Genomic DNA, 17,199 nt, shown 5'->3' with positions numbered 1-17,199 from the left:
TGAAGTTTACTACCACCAGCAAATTGTTCACATGTGCAGGGCTACATTATAAAAATGACACCATTGGAGTTCAAGAGGTATTAAAAAAGCAACAGGCAAAATCCTAGCCAAAAAGATATTTTATCTTTATAGACAGACCTTGGTAACCTAAGTTTCACATTTTCCTCAACTAACTTCTACTTCTGATGGAATACACAGATGATAAAAAAACACAGCAGATTGTTCAAAAGACAGCTGTCACAGTCTCTTTTCTGCAAACATAGATATAGCCTGTGATTTGGCAAAGGAACACAATGTTTTTATGGTTAATTTTTCTAACTCCAACCATGATGAAAAATTTGAACAACCAATACATAATTTATAACTACTTAGTGTAAGGTTGATTTGCTAGAACTAGAACTGTTAACTAGAAACAGTATTTATTTCTCCCTCTAGTTCCATCCTATCCTATTTACAATTTGATAATCTGGTTTAGAATAGTTAGTTTATAGATTTCTAAGAGTCATATGTGGTCAAACAAAGAACACGCCCTTTAAAATATCTATTTGAAGTATTGTCCCAAAATAATAAGTTATGTTTATTTACCTAAAAATCTGCCTCACACATGTGAAGTATCAAGAGTCATTTGAAACTTAAAGATCCATAATAAAGTTCTGAACAAGAAAAATAAAGGCTATGAACGTACGCTTACAACCACTCTATAATTATCAACAAGGCTTTCTTTATGAAACTCTTGTTTCTCTTAGTTGCTGCTTTAGTTAAATCCACACAGGACTACAGAAAGGGAAACATCTCAGTTCCTGTATAAAATACAATCTTTTCCCTCGATGGCAAGAAGAAAATCATGATGCATAAGAATTCTTTAATACATTTGCCTTTAGAGTTTATTGACTTTAGTTCTACTGGTATTTTACCATGTAGGAATAACATTTAGTTACCAAAACTGAATCCTTGCTGACTTAAAACCCCATCCATTCAAGTACATTTTTGAACCAGTTGTATTAATTTAAGCAGCATGAAGCTAGCTGGGCAGAGAGAGCTAGGTCAACCAGCTATATTTTAAATATTTTCTTTCTTTAAAAAAAAAAAAAAAAAAAGCCTAAAAACAGGTACCATAAATCAGGATTCAGTGACTGAAAGGCGGAGCAAACATCCCTCTGGGGTAATAAATCAAGTTAGTACTTGAATTTGTATCATCTTTGAACATCTTTCAAATGTATTTATTAGGTAGCTGAATGATTTTATCTTATCCAGGTGTAGCCATCTAGTTCTGCCTGTATCAAGCTGTTCCAGACTGCATCTCTCTGAGCAGTAGCCTATGCCGTGTTGGAAAGAGGCTACCATTGATGAATATGGTTTTGATTTTGGAAAAGTGAGCTGTCTGTCTTTATCATGGATTAAGGTATCATTGGAAGGTACACAGTACGCTCAGCTCGGAGCCGGCCAAGGTAGTCTCCATCGCCGCCAGCCCTCCAGCCAGGCTCTCCATCTGGTTCTCATAACGCTCCCCAGCTACATTTCATCTTGTAAGCTGAAGAGACGACGCTAGATTAAAAGCAGGCCCAGCAGCGATACGTTTCAGAAGTCAGGGCAGGTATTCTAATTATGTAACACATGTAGTCATTTCTGGTACATAAATTGGCTTCTTACCGGTACGTATTTTATTGGTACCAGTTTCTCCAAGAACGGGCACTTTAAGGTAAATGACATCAGCCTGTACCAATGCACTGGGGTAAGGAAAACTTCTGTTTGTGTTTTGTCTCTTTAGTTCACTTCTATCTACCTTTTAACTAAATACTAGAAGACCAGTAAAGAGCAAGCTGCTTAAACCCCTGCAGCCATAAAGATGTCATTCCTCTGAGCAGGAGATGCTGCAAGAGGATTCATATTTCTGAACTCTATCTCGTCACTGCATTTTCAACACCATGGCCTCCCCACTTTTCAAAGTTCACCCTGGCAGAGATCCTTAAGCTCACATGCAGCCCTGCAGAGCTCAGTGGGATTCAGGGGCTATAAGCTTCCTGACTGGCAGATCATATTGCAGCGCTGGGGACAACTGTACTAAAAAAAAAAAAATCTGATTTACAGTTGCCACAGGTACCATTTCAGAAGCAGCACACAAAGCCATATAGCAAGCATTATATTCGTTCAGTGATATCCTTCTGAATATTGGTTGAAGTTACTTCCATTGTTTCTGAAATAAAAATGATTTATTTAGGCCCGCATTCAAGAAACCATTCAAGTATACGTTTAAATAAAATAAGCCAGAAGTAGAATAAAATAAATTGTCTAAAGTACACTGAAATATCTGGCATGGAAATTTTCTGAACCCTTTTTAGTATGTTTCTGACACAGTTAAAACAGAGCAGAATTAATGAACATTCTAATGCAAGGAATCACATGGTTTCTCCAGTAAATAAAAGGTAAATAACCTCTCCAAGTTGTGAACTGACAATTTTAAAACACAACCCCTCCAAAAATCAAAATAAAGTCAGTTTGCTAAAAGTGGTGCAAGCCAGAGGTGACTGTGTAAGCTATTTCTCTACTCTAATGAAGAAAGCATCAACCCTTTATGTGTCTAGCAGATAACTGGGCTTACCAGGCAAAACACTGAATTTCTATTGATTTTGTCATAACACAAGCCAGCACCTATTGCTAGTGTCATGTCAGGATCTTGCCACAGGAACAGTTATATTTGTACCAAGTGCCAGCTCTGGCATATACCACTTCAGGCCAACCTATTCAAAAGCTATTGATCAGCTCCACAACTTCTTTTTTCTACCAGCCCATGAACACCCAGTGAACTAGCAAACTGTTTGTTTTGATAGTGACTTGAAAACTCCATGTTACCTCTATCTAATAGGGAGATTTTAGCAGATTTCTTGGATTTCTCACTCTTACTTAAACCAGAGTGTCGATAAACAGAATACCTTCATGCTTGGTATGAATCTCATATTTCTCCTGAACTGTCCTGGAATCTAGAACTTCCACCTGTTTGACATGAAAGGAGCATTTCACAGAATTTACTGTTTAGTGGAATTTACCATACAGGATGTCTTTTTTTTTTTTTTTTCCCTTATCCCACAGGAGAGTAAGGCTCCAAGACTGTTGAAAAAGTTCAGCAGGGGACAGCGTTATACAACCTCTGTGTGCATTGTAGCCCTATATTTAAGAACACATTTAGTTACAATTTATTTCCATGGCCTATTTTCTTTTTCAGCAGCCTGTGTGAATTCTTTCATGATGACATTAAATCATTCAGCTGAACCCATTGTGTTGAATTCAATATACAGCAGACCAAAGAACATATAGGCTGAATGCCACTCTGTCTCTTAGGAATTACATGCTTGCTAGAAGTAAATTACAGTGTATTACAATACAAAAATATTGTCATGAGTTATTTGTGGCTAAGTACCAAAACAAAGTAATATGTGGCAACATCTGATACACAATTGACTTAAAGCCATTGGCTCCAAGGAACTAGTTACCAACCAAAGTTTTTGCCATTAACTTGTTCCATAACAAAAGTTTGCACAAAAGAAAAACAAAAGCACTTTATAGAGCCATGGAAAGCCCCATCTTTAGGCTAACACTCAGCTAGGTGCTGGGCCACCCCTCTCAGCCTCATCCACTCCACCTAAACTTTACTTTGAACTTGGTCCTCCCCATCCAGGTTCCAGCTCTGTTTTCATCTGTTCCTGTGCTCAGTGCCACAAATCAACTTTGCACAACATGTTCCCCATACACCATGAACTGCTCTCATTTACTTTTCATTTCACTCAGTTTGTTTCCCCAAGCCCTTTGGAGCAATCCTGACCAGAGTCTCTGGATGCTATCACAATACAAATAGTTAGAGGTGAAAAAAGCTCTATTCCGAAAGTGAAAGAAAGTGGACTCTTGGAAAGACTACGAAGCATTCTAGAATAAATAAAACATTTAAAATGTTATTCAAATAACTTGCTTTCATCTCTCTTCTTATTTCTTTGAAGTTAATTGGAAAGAAAGAAAGAAGTCACCAGGACACACATTCCAAGAGTCTCCTTGGTATAAATCAGGCAGCACGCACACAGCACACCAGTAACAATGAAATGACCCCTTAAAATACTGCATTTCTTGCCAAGCATAACTTCTTCGAAGACTTTAAACTTCACCACTGGCCAAATTTGAGAGCTGAAAGTCCTTCTTGTCCTAGTTCAGGTTGGGGCACAATTCATAGAAAGGAAAAGAGGCTAAAGCAACCCATCTCAGCTGTTGCTTTCAGTAGAAAAGCATGTTCGCTTGTTAAGAAAGAGATGCTTTCGGCCTCTAAACCCCCAAATTCTCCTCTGGGGTTATAACTATCAGACTCTTGTCATCAGTAATTCGGGTTCATCACTTTCCCAGCACGCCTGTGGAAACCACTCACCCTTGCTGTGTTTGGCCCATTTACTTCCAGACAAGATCCAGCCCTGGGGTCCTCACCAAGCCAGAGTCTGAATTAGAGGACAGAGTAACAATGTCAGAACCAGCTTGTGACAGACCCAATTTGGGCTGTACTGTAACAGCCCATCAACACACAGAGATCAGAATCACGGAAGCCAAACAGTTTAATTTAAAAATGAATGCAAGGCAAATACCATAGAGTCTTACTCCTTCCACTCTTCAAGTTTACAGCTTTGTTACTGTGACTCCTGTGCACTTGATAGATTGGCTATTAATGGGCCACAGGAAACAAAACCAAATTACTAAGATTAGCCATTAAGTGTAAGTACCAGGGAAAGCCAAAAATAAGCTTCTTTTAGCTCCTCCCATATTATTCAGCTATTCAGAATACGCACAAACACTGAGAAAATCATTCATAATATGCACTTAAATAGAATCTTCTATTAGAGGGTATCACCACAGTTTATGGCTATTAAATATTTGGTACTAATGGGATAAGTGTCTGACACATCTTTAGAGAAAAACACATCAAATAATGGAGACAGTCAAACTGCATAAATGTATTGCACATGCCACTGTGGGTGTCACTGAAAATATGGAAAATACTTAGAAGGGAAAGTGGAAATAGGTGAAATATAAAATCCTTTATGTCCTAAGACTTCAGAAAATAGTTCCTCTCAGATGTTTTTCCTTCCGCTGCTTTGCTAGGGGGATTGAAAAAAAAAAAAAAGAAATCCCCTCTCCCCACAATCTCCCTCTTCAAAAGAAAATGAGTGTTTGATTCTACCAAAACAGTTCAGTGCCATGAAACAGATCTCCACTTTTTTTGAGGAGGAAAAATCCCAACTGTTTTTCTACCTCTTCTGCTCACAGAACTCAAGTTGCTTTGGGCAGTTATTAACAAAATAACCTCACAAAGCAAAACAGGTCAAAAAATCCAAAATAGGTCAAACAACCCTGTCACTCTCCCTGCATCCTGCACACTCAACCCCTGTGAATGCAAAAGCATCATTTGATACTAAGAATTCTCTTTTGCAGTTTGCCTCTTAGCATCTGTGCCTATAATTAGAAAAAGTAAAATAAAATCACCACTGTACCAAACAACAAAAAATGGGTTTGAACATAAAGTTATCAGCTGATCTATATTGGGACAATTATAAGGGATGTGTACCAAGCACATAGAAATAAAGCCCATGAAGATTGAATGCCTGTTTTGTAGGGCTTCCAGCAGATACCTTTTCACATCAATCTCCCAGTCCAGTTCACAAAATAAGCTGCTGCCATCTTATGGAAGGGACCTTGAAAAGCATTTCGTCCAAAACCAATTCAGCTCTTCCCCCTGCCTTGCTGTATTTCTTCACCTCCCTAGGTTTACTCCGTGATTAATTTTTTTTGTTGTTGTTGTTAAAGAATTTCACTGCTTTCCAAAGATCTTCCTATTGTGGTGAGTTACTCTTTGTGGAAGTTACTTTCTCACCTATGATTTTACAGTAATTTTCAGAGCATCCAGGAAGTCAGACAGAGCAGCATACTGAGGAAGAGAACAAACCAGCGAGGCTGTTAATCCAGACACTGCCTCAGACAAACGTTTCTTGTATAATACAACAAAAGCCAGCTGGAGCCATTCAGCCACTACAAGATAAAGCCATCATTTTTGCCTGGTCTTAAGGCAGTCATTCGGTGTGCTCCATCTCTGACCTTCTTCACATGGCCAGATTGAGCCACTTTAATTAAAGGTATGACTTTTAACATGCTTATTAAAATGAATGAAAATGCCATTTTAAGCCTGAAGCCAGCATGTACACAAGGGCTCAGTTTCTCCATCATAAGGCACAAATAGCTACATTTGCAGAATGTCAGGGAGCTTTGCTGAGAGATTTTGGCTTTGATCTGAAAGGGAGATCCCTCCACCAGCTTCCATGTTACTGCATGACAGAAAAGCAAGATTTCAGATAAGGACTGTCTGTGAAAGGTGAGTGGTCAGCAAGGCTGTATTTGTGTGAAAGTAGGACTCCCACAAGTTCACAACTCTTGTTGTGATCTAGGACACAATATTCGACTTGAACATTTACATTAAAAACATTTTTGGAAGGAGTATGATCACCACAAGAACCAGGACAAATGCATGAGAGAAATCAAGTGTCCTCCTCGCTTCCCACAGCAGCTAACATTGACACACTACCAGCAAGCCTGAGCTCTCCAGCCCTTCTGAGGCTAGTACCAATGGGTAAAATACAGTCTCTGGTCAATGATCTACTTCCTTTTCTCTGACCCAAGCTATTCTTTTTCCACCTCCCTGTGAAAGTTTCCAATCCACTAATAACTAGGGAGGACATTTTAAAAAATCCTATTGAGAATAAATAGCTCTTACTACCTAGATTTTTAATCTGTATTAACTAGATTTTGGTTATTTGCATCCAAGAATCCTACAACAGTTAGCTGAGATGATATCTGGTCCTTTGATATTTGTGTCTAACAAATATTGAATTCCACAAAAATTCTATGAAGTACAGTGTTATGGTCCTGTATCAGTATCCAAAAAGACAAATAGGAAGATCTGAAGCTATACAGACATTAACCCCAGACAGTGCAGTAGAAAGATGATGCAGTAAACCATTAATAAAGAATGAAATTGTATTTTAATCACCATGCTGCTAGGAGGCACAAACCAGAGAGCAGAGATATGCCAGGGACTGGAAGGATTCCTAAAGGGTTTTGTAGCCTCCAGAGTTGCATGTAACTGCACAAAATGGGTTGTGTGAGGGACAAATGACAACATGAGACAAGTCAAGAGTGTAAGTCTTTAAATGAGATAGGCCAGAAGGTAGAATAGCTGGTGGAATTAAATATTTTTAAACACCATTTATTGGAAATGGGTCTCATCAGGAAAACCTGCTTTCCTTCTTTTGGGCAAACACAAAGTAAGTAATGATGAAAATGACGCAGTTTTTAGTAATTTGACACCTCATGATCAGACAGTCTGAAGAAAAAGCCCACACTACATGGTATATGTAATCCCCATGCTCCATAGATTAAACTGACATTGCTCACAAGGTGAATGTCAGCCAGCAACCTCAGGCAGTAGTGCTGGCACAACACTGCAGGCACTCCATTTTCATCAAGAGTTTGTAAAAATAATTCACTGCCAGTTAAACTCCCCCCTCCCCTCAAAAACAAAACAAACAAAAACCAAAACCAAACCAACACCCTAAAAAAAACACAAAACGAAACTTTGATAGACTGTTGAGAACAAGTGCAAAGAAACCCTACAGAGATATCAGGAATCATGCAGGAAGATGAGTCCATTGAAAGCGTACTTACATCCAGCACATTCTCTCTTCATCATTCTTTCCAAGAGCAAAACTGTAACTGACATCTGCTCTAATCCAGAGCAAGAATAACTGCATCCTCTCTCTTATCCAAAGCAACTAGAGCAACAGTACACTGCAAGCCTTGGGTACACAGACTGTACTGCTCCTGGGTCAGGTCATAATCCCTGTTTCCCATTCTCCTGGTGTGCCTAAACGAAGCTTATAGAGAGCATCACTGAACTATTACAGGGAAGCTGTAACTACTGAACTAGGGGGAAAAGAACTGGTTGGGGTCAAGGACACTAGGTGGAAACTCAGGCATGTTAGTTCAAGATGTAGGTTTCTGTCTTCTGTGGGATTTCACACAAATAATTTGTACTCATATACTGAGAAGGGAGTTTGCCACCTAAATACTTCTACAGAAATCAAGACCCATCTTGCAGTGGCTCAGCAAGCCCATCTCAAAGCACTGCAGAGGGCCCCTGATTGCAGAGAGCTCACATGCTATGGTAATGGATAGCTGCAGGTGCCCAAGACAAATAGAATATCTTCTTTCTCTCATATCAACTTGAAAAGTCTCATTTAGCAGCATTTCTTAGTTATGCCTGAAAATATCTTATTATAATGTTCACATTGGTCTTTAAATAAAAATTCCAGCACTTTCATGGCCCCTTATTAGCTGATATAAAATTTCACTAAGAGATTGTGGTTTCAAGGGTCCACTTAGTCTCTAATCACAGTGTAAAAGAAATACTATTTTTTTAAAAAACATGTATATGATATGAAAAACATATTGCTTTTTGTCTTTTTTTTTCTTTTATTTTTTTACTTTCCTAACAAGCTCCTCTGGACAGCTTCATTTAAAATGGTCTTTCTATAGTGGCCTGTGTTTTCCTTGGCAAATTTGGAGAGGTGGGTTTTGGAATAAAAGTAAATTGCACCAAAAGACCAAAACTGGATTAAGAGATTTGACAGGACTTCATAAAAATCAGTTGTGCACAGTCAGAGGGAGAATTTTTCAATAGGTCATTTAAGAGCTAAAAGCTCTGGAGGAAAGTTCTACTTGGTGGCAAACCCATCTAACTCTTGAAAAGCCTACAGGAGAGTCTGCAAGGGAGGCGGAGGTTACAGAGCACAAGAACACACACCAACTCACATCTTAAGGTTCTTTTATGCATCATTAGGTATAATGTTTCATACAATGTACAAGTGTACTTGAGCAGTGGCATAGTCCTAAAGAAGGACCTTTATGTCAATCTGGTTTGTAAGCAGTTTGGGGCTGGGAGAGGCAAAAAGGAGCAGGTTCTCTCTGACATTCACAGGCCTACGCTTTCATTTCCCCCTCCTACCCCCTCCAGCCCCCTCCTAATTTGCACACTCACTTCCCCATATCAGTCATGCTGTAAAAATATCTAGGGATCAAGGGGGATAAAGAGTGCATGCTACTTGCAAGGATGGATGCAGTAGACTTTGCCTGCACTATAGGTGTAGGTCAAGCCACAGAGCACTTTTCCAGCCCTTCTACCATCACTGATAGCTCTGATAGTGCAGGATGGATTTCTGCCTCTTCTGTGGGAGAAGATAGCATTCTCAACACAGTGCATATTTCTAGAATGTGATTTGAGCAGCAAATCTTTCAGAAGGTAAATAATCTCTTGCTAACAGATAAACCTATTTTATTTGATAGTTCCCCTATTAGAGATATCAAAGTAATTCTTGCAAAGCAGACAGTGTATGTTTGCAAGTAATTATAAAACATCGTATTCTTACACAATGACATATACACAGTGGTATTCTCTACGATAAACTGCGATTAAACTATGTTGCTGTCTCAGCACCATGTAATTTCTTCTCTTCCCATTTTCAGCCATGCCTATAAAACTGAACATCCCTAAAATATTTCCAATCTAATCTCATTTTATTACTAAATTAACATTAGACCTAGAACATTCCACTATGTATAGGGAAGCCACATTAATCTTAATCATTTACATGTGGTTGCTAGGGTATTAATAGCAGCCACTCCGAAAGATTTCAACCGCACAGTGCTGCTAGGGCTAAACGTGGCAGGAAAGTACATGAAGCCATCAGGTGCAGGCCTGCATCAAGACAGAAGTAGAAGCACAGAACAAATGAGAAGATATTTATTTAAATAACTGAACTGAAAAAATTCTATGACTTATAGATAGGGGAAAAAAACAACCAACCAACCACTCAAACACCATCTGCCAGAAAAATTAGAGGCTCCTCAGCACTCAGCATTTGTTTTCCCTTAATGTGTTTTCATGCATTTCAAATTCTGCTGATTTGATTCCTGTCACACTGCAGCAGGGCACTACTGGGGCAGATCATCCCCAAGGATTTGTCTCAGCTCAGGAGTGGCTACTAACAATACCGTAGCTTTTTAGGGCTCAGCTAGGAGGTAAAACTCCAAGTAGACATTCTGAAATGTGTGAACTACCACAGGGTCATTAAACTAAAAACTCAGGTTTTAGTGAACAAAAAAAGCCTTAGAGGTGTTTTCCTGTACACAAAGTAGAGACACAGAGCAGTTAAGCTGCTTTCCTCTGAGCCACACTGAGAACTACGTCTATTACTAGGTTTAAGCTTTTTGACATGGTTCATTTCCAGACACTGATACATTAAAAAAAAAAAAAAAAAAAAAAAAAGAGGTACAGGCTCAGAGGGAGATTACATTACTAGCTCTGTACTATATTACCCCAAAAGAAGAAAAGTTGAAAAGGCATCACTTTACCACAAGCAGCTTTCCTGTCCAGCAGGAAATGCAACTGCTTCTCTGTTTTACATGTCATAGATGAAACAATCATCAGCTTGGTTCCATCAGGCACGTAGGCATCACCTGGCAACCACAAGTTTCAGTAGAAGCCCCAGCTAAGGGAACACACTGTCATTACAGCAAAGGAAATAAAGGTTAAACAGAAGGACAAGGTTTCTATTATTAAGGTTCCAAAAACAGTGGAAGAGGCTGTCTGCAGAGGCAATAAAATCTTCGTTGTTGGGTTTCTTGTAAGAATATTTTAAATACATGAATGGTTTGAGTGTACTTGATCCTTCTCAGGGTAGAGAGAAAGACTACTGTGGTATCTTAAAGTCCTTTCCTGCTCTGTTCTCCCAGACTAAGTCTGCAAACAAAGGATGTATTCAGACTTCAAGCTAGTATGATAAAGTGTTCCAGTCTGTATACCGTCAAATAATTTTGCCTTCTCTGGAGAGCATGGCAAGTGTATTTCAATGATTTTATTGCTTCCGACTACTACTGTGAAATACATATCAAATAGTTTCTACTAAGCTCAAAAGACTTCTACTGATATTTTGAGGAGCACAAGAGAAAGGAAGCATATCATTGCAGGCCTTTCAGTTATCACTGCTGTCTATCCACAACTTACAGGGGAAATGTCATTGCACTTCCTTTTGATTGCTCCAGCCTCACACAGTTTGCCTCTCCTCTCTAGGCAAAAGGAAATTACAAGATCAAAAGATGGCTTTTTCTTGCCATTTAAAGGGAGAAGAGAAGCAGACAGGGTATTCCCGGGGTTAAACTTACCTGCTTGCTCAGTCCATAGAAAACTGCTAACCAGCCCATCATATTTCATCACGTTTGCCTGTGATACAACAGAAGTTTCCTTCATTCCATTTGCCAGCTAGCACACAATCCTAGGAGAAAGAATTAATATGGTAGGAAGGTGCTCCTGCCCCTGGAGCAAGGTCAGACAGTCAAATCTCACAAGCCAGAACAGGTCCATTCCTAAATATGCTCCCTGCAGCACCAAACCAGAAGACCCAGGAAGCAGCCTGCTTTCTGGAGGGGTACGTTCAACTATTGAGCTCTGCATTGCTTCAGCCAAACTGCCACTGATACCTGAACCACCACCCACATCTGTGCCATGTTAACAGTCTGTTGATGCTTTTCACACCCTTACTAATTTACCATCTTTTCTATCTGGATTGGTACGTATGTAGGGAGAGGCACAGGCATTCAGACCTGACATAAAAGGTACAGTTATATCTTCTGGTTCACACCAAGAAATAGTAATACACTACAATAATAGCATTATTGCAGCTATTTCATGGACCTTAAAGGAATCTCTGTGCCTTAAGACTTGCCTCTTCCAATTAGACTCACTAATTTAGTAAGTCTTCCCTCTCCTGCAAGCTTTGACTCAAACACTGAAAGTTACAGAAAAGCCTGTTTGAGTAAAAGCCTGCAGTAGTGAAAACCAACAGTCTTAATTCAAACATTATTGTCAAAGCTTGAATGCTGTCAGTACTCCAACAGATTATGTTGGAAACTGTATGAGAGATTGTTAGTAACACTTCACTAAAAAAAAAAATATAAAGGTCCTGTACTGAGCAAGGTCAGCTCTACAGCTCTCTGGATTCCTATGTTACCTATGGCTACATTTAAACTCTGTCACCCACGAGGACATTTTAGCTCCCAGGCCCATACAGCCCAGCTACCCTCCAACTCCAGCTCAGGATGAAACCTGGGCCTGCACCTTTGCCTCGTGCCAGGGATCCTGGCGGAAGGACACCAGGGCATGCAGGCCAGGCAGGAGCCGAGTACCATCCCTGTTAGGTCCCGAGGGGAGCAGGCAGTGGAGCAAGACCCCAGTGCGCACTGTGGGACAGATGCTCCATGTCTTTGAGGCACATAGACTCCCCTACAGCACAGCTTAAAACACCAGAGGAAGGGAAAGGAATTTGTTCTCTGTTAAACTCTGTGCTAGGAGAGGCTATCTGCTGTTGCTACTACTGAAAGTACATTTTTCTCTACCTACCAGTTCCTACTGCTCCAAAAGAAAATTGATCAAACTCCTTCTAAAACTATTGCCCACACATCTTCCTATGCTTACACAGCTCAGTTACAGGAGCACTTCACCAGCAACACTGTCAGCAGCACTCCAAAGCATAACCTTCCAGAGATCAAGCTTCCTAACTTTCAAAGGCAATTCAACCATTTTCAAGCTGACATTTTGCTGTACTTTCTTTACCAAATGAAAAACAAAAAAAGGCTAAGATATTAAAACAGTTTCCTTCTGTCAGGAAACTAAATGTAAAACAGGTACAGATCCGCTAGCTGAACAGAACTCAGCTCTTGTAACATTTCTCAGGGTTTCACATCCTTTGGTTTCCATCAATACACAAGGGCATACTGAGCAAAAGGCTCCATCTTCTAGCTGGTAAATGACAGTGAAAAATATATATGGCCACTACAAACTGAAGTTATCAGTGCTTTCTCTGATGTAATACACTTATGAAATTTAAAAAAAAAAAAAAAAAAAAAAAGGCAAGTTTCACCATAAAATCTTCAGTTTATAAAGACCTGGCCCAAAAGGTCTCTCAGCTAAACCCCAGTTCCCAGATGCAGCAAGAATTCTGCTGCCACCATCTCAGATGTCTCTCTATACATGTTCTGAAGTGTACCTGTGTTTTGCTTTAATTGCATTAACATTTGCAGGCACACAGGTTTTCAGACTTCTTACAGCCACGCCCACGAGCACAAAGAGCACAAGGGTACTGCAGGGCCTTTCTGTAGCTTTGGCTAGAGAAAGAGCGCTGTTAACCCACCTCTCAAACGCAAGTGGCCTAGCACGACATGACCCCAAGCCCTCCTCTCCTGACGGAGGTAAGTGGTGAGGAGTAGCTTCTTCAAATCAAAAGATTCTCATCTTCCATGCCCTGCTGGAGGTAACAGCATCTATTTCCTGACCTTCCTTCCCCCATTTCTTACAACATGCTGACACACTACCACACCAGATCTGCCACAGCCATGTGCCAGCAGAACTGGTGTGTCCCTGTCCAGCACCCGGAGCCATCGCAGCTCTCAAACACCATCAGGAATTCAGCTCCTCGGAAAGCATCACCTACCAGTCTCTGTGGCGCAACTGGTTAGCGCGTTCGTCTGTTAACTGAGAGGTTGGTGCCTCCCTTTTAAGCATCAAAAGGAACCTCGTGAAGCACAAACAAGGGTAAGTGTTGAGTCCTACCCCTTGGGAGGAACCTCCCCAGGCACCAGAAGATGTTGGGGGCCACCCCACCGGGAAGCAGCTTAACAGGAAAGGACCTCTGGGGGTGCTGGCAGACACTAAGTGAACGTAAGCCAGCAAAGCTTTGCCCTTGCAAGAAGGCATTCAACATTCTCCTGGGCTGCATTAGGAGGAACGTTGCCAGCAGGTTGAGGGCAGTGATCTTTGCCCTCTCCTCGGCACTGGTGAGGCCACACCTGGAGTGCTGTGTCCAGTTCTAGGCTCATCAGTCCAAATACAGACATGGAGGTACTGGAAGGGCCATAAAGATGATTATGGGACACAAGCATCTCTCCTATACGGAAATGCTGAGACAGCTGGGACTGTTCAGGCTGGAGAAGAGAAGGCTCAGAAGGGAACTTATTAATGTATATAAATACCTGAAGGGAGGGTGTAAAGAGGACAGAGCCAGGCTCTTTTCAGTGGTGCCCTGAGGCAGGACAGGAAGCAACAGGCACAAACTGGAACACGGGAGGTTCAGGAGTAACACTTTTTCACTGTGATGGTGGCTGAGCACTGGCACAGGTGGCCCAAGGAGGTTGTGGAGTCTCCCTCCTTGGATATACTCAGAAACCGTCTGGGCAGGGTCCTGCACAATCGGCTCTAGGTGGCCCTGCTTGAGCAGCGGGGTTGGACCAGATGTCCTCCAGAGCCCCCTTCCAGCCTCAACCATGCCGTGTTCAGCATACTGTTGAGGAGAAAAATTTAAGTCAAATGACATCTAGGCAGATGTGATCTCTGACCTCCAGCACCCGGAGTACCCAATGAATCTAGAACTTCAGCTTTGATTTCATACCAAGTTCAGACATTATCAGCACATAAAGTCCAACTGTTACTTCCATAGGCATCCTGCCTTCTGTTCTTCTGGAAGATATCTGCCCACAGGCTCTGTATCTGTCGTATCTACCCTGAATTAAAATAATTCATTATGTTTGAAACTGAAGTTCAGAGATGATACATAATCTCTAACCAAAATAAAATATTTATACATTGTTTATATATTGTTTATATACTTTAAAATATATTGTATGGTTTTTATAATTGTATTACATATGCTTACTATATTGTGTATAATAATTATATTTTATATTTTGTGAACGTATTATACGTTAAGTGTATTATATATTATTAAAACTGCCTTCACAGTTTGGGTGGCTGCTACTGCTCTTCCCTGAACCCCAGTTTACAGCTTTGCTCCTAACCCTAAGTAGTAATGAGAAAGCTCCAGATCTAGCTATGTTAAAGAACAAGTTTCATGCTGTCATGAACATCTTGATAGCCACACTCATCAGATCAGTGAGTCCAGCCTGAACACCACTGAGAACTGGGAACCAAACACTCCTGTCAGAAGGATCCAGCCAGACTTGTTCCCAAAATCAAGTAAATCTAGAGCTGATCATATATAGAAACACTACAAGTTTCCTTCCAATCACGATTAGGCAATTCTAGTTTAAGGCTTCTTCCGAGGTTTTTTGAAAGCTTCAAAAATAAAGAAATAGAGCCCAAGAGTTCTCAAACTTCACTAGGATTCTTGCTATCATTGAATGTAAAATGTGCGTAGATGCTACAGAAGCATGCAGTAGCATGAGGGAAAAAAAAAAAAAAAAAAAATCTTTAGTTAATCACTATGACCATTTAAACTCCAACAGAAAGGACCAGATGGTACTCAGGCACAAGGACAAGAACAAAACCCCTCATTCTTGCATTAAAATCAGCCACTGAATGTAAGCACATGGTAGACTGGAAACACATCTTCACAGTTCTTCGCCTGTATAACCCTTCATCAATTTTTAATTAAGGTGCCACAGGTACTCAAAAGCAGAGTATGTGGAAACCTTACAAAACTTGGAACAGTTTTAATGGAGAGCTTCTCTCTTTTTCCCCAAAAGCTAATGCTGTTGGAAAGCAACCAGGAAAAACACCTTCTATTTTGCCCTTGAAGGCTCAACTAGCTCTGAAAACCACGCAATGATTTGTCTGGCAACATGAAAAAGCCCTGCTCGTACTACTGTTGCTTATCAACACCTCCAGGAAGGACAGCAAGTCACTGAAAACTTACAGGAGCTTTGAACAAGATAGCACATATGGGCTGGATACTGCACCTTGAACATTTATGCGAATCCTTCAGTAGCTAAATAGCAGTAAGTTGCGCTGATCACAACACAGGCTGCCCAAGTTTTGCAAGTGTTTGAAAAAAGGCACCCAGTTCAGCCTCAAAACAATGGGGCAAGATTAGAACTATTATTGTATATATCATTACATATCAGGTTACTCACAAACAAGGGAACTAAAAATGAAGTGTATAGAGCAGTTACCACTGTGGTATGTGATGGCAGCAATAGCACCACTGTTTCCTGAAGTTCTGCCAAGGTTGATGAGACAGTCATTGGTATTGTTTGGAGACTTACTGAACTCACGTTTTCATTTTGTTAAGACTTACTTCGAGCCAGCTGTTGATCTCATTATTGCAGAACAGGAAAAGTGATGCTGTAGTTTGGATAAAAGCCTCACTAGCAATAAAAAAAAAAAAAAAATCTTGAAATCTCCACAAGAAGCCTGTCCCACCTCCCCTTTAAAAACAGTGGAAGAAGAAATCCAAGACAAAACCATAAAAACACTTGGTAGTATTCTCATGCCTAAATTCAAGAAGATGCAACTGCTGTGCCATATTCTTCCAGGCTAATTTAAAGACTGCAGAAAACCTCTGCCAGCCACAAGTACTTAATTGCTAATCAGTATTTTTCATATTAACTACAGAGTAAATGAACTGGAAACTTCAGTTCTAATTGTCTTTCATGATCATACAAGATTTCTCAGTTACCTCATTCTGGTTTAGTATTTTCTTATAGAACTATCTGCCATGGAAATGGACACATTCTCATTACTCGATAAAGAGCAAACAATAGTTATCTCTGTTAGCCCTCAGCTACCTACTGAGGTAGACTGAAGGATCTCCTGTGCACACTTCTCTGAGTGCAATACTCAATATTCCACCAAGCCATGAGGCTTAAACCAGTATTAAGCTGAGGTTATGATACACCTTGCAACAGTTTCAGATATGCTTGCATTACAGCTACAACAGTGAGAGAGCACCTGGAGACCATTCTTACCTGCAAAGGGGAAAACCAACTCTGAAAGCATGGGAAGTGTTATTTGAAAGATGGGAGCTCCACCCCTCCAGAGTAATTGATGCTAAAGTTGCTCTAACATACTGGAAGCATAGGAACCCACCCCTCCAGTATACAGCTGCTTGACAGAGCAATGAGAAAAAGAGGTGAGACTCCAGGAAAAGCCATTCCTCAGGGTCATAACTAAACATGCTTAAAAGATGAAAATAGAAAAGCTAGTTGCAAGCCACTTAGAAAACATCTGCTTAAAAAAAAAAAAAAATAGCTGTCCAACTGCTCTCAGTCTCACTA

The sequence above is a fragment of the Tyto alba genome, unplaced genomic scaffold, assembly GCF_018691265.1.
Source record: "Tyto alba isolate M040663 unplaced genomic scaffold, T.alba_DEE_v4.0 Super-Scaffold_38, whole genome shotgun sequence".
Lineage (NCBI taxonomy): Eukaryota > Metazoa > Chordata > Aves > Strigiformes > Tytonidae > Tyto > Tyto alba.
This window is presented reverse-complemented; position numbering follows the sequence as displayed.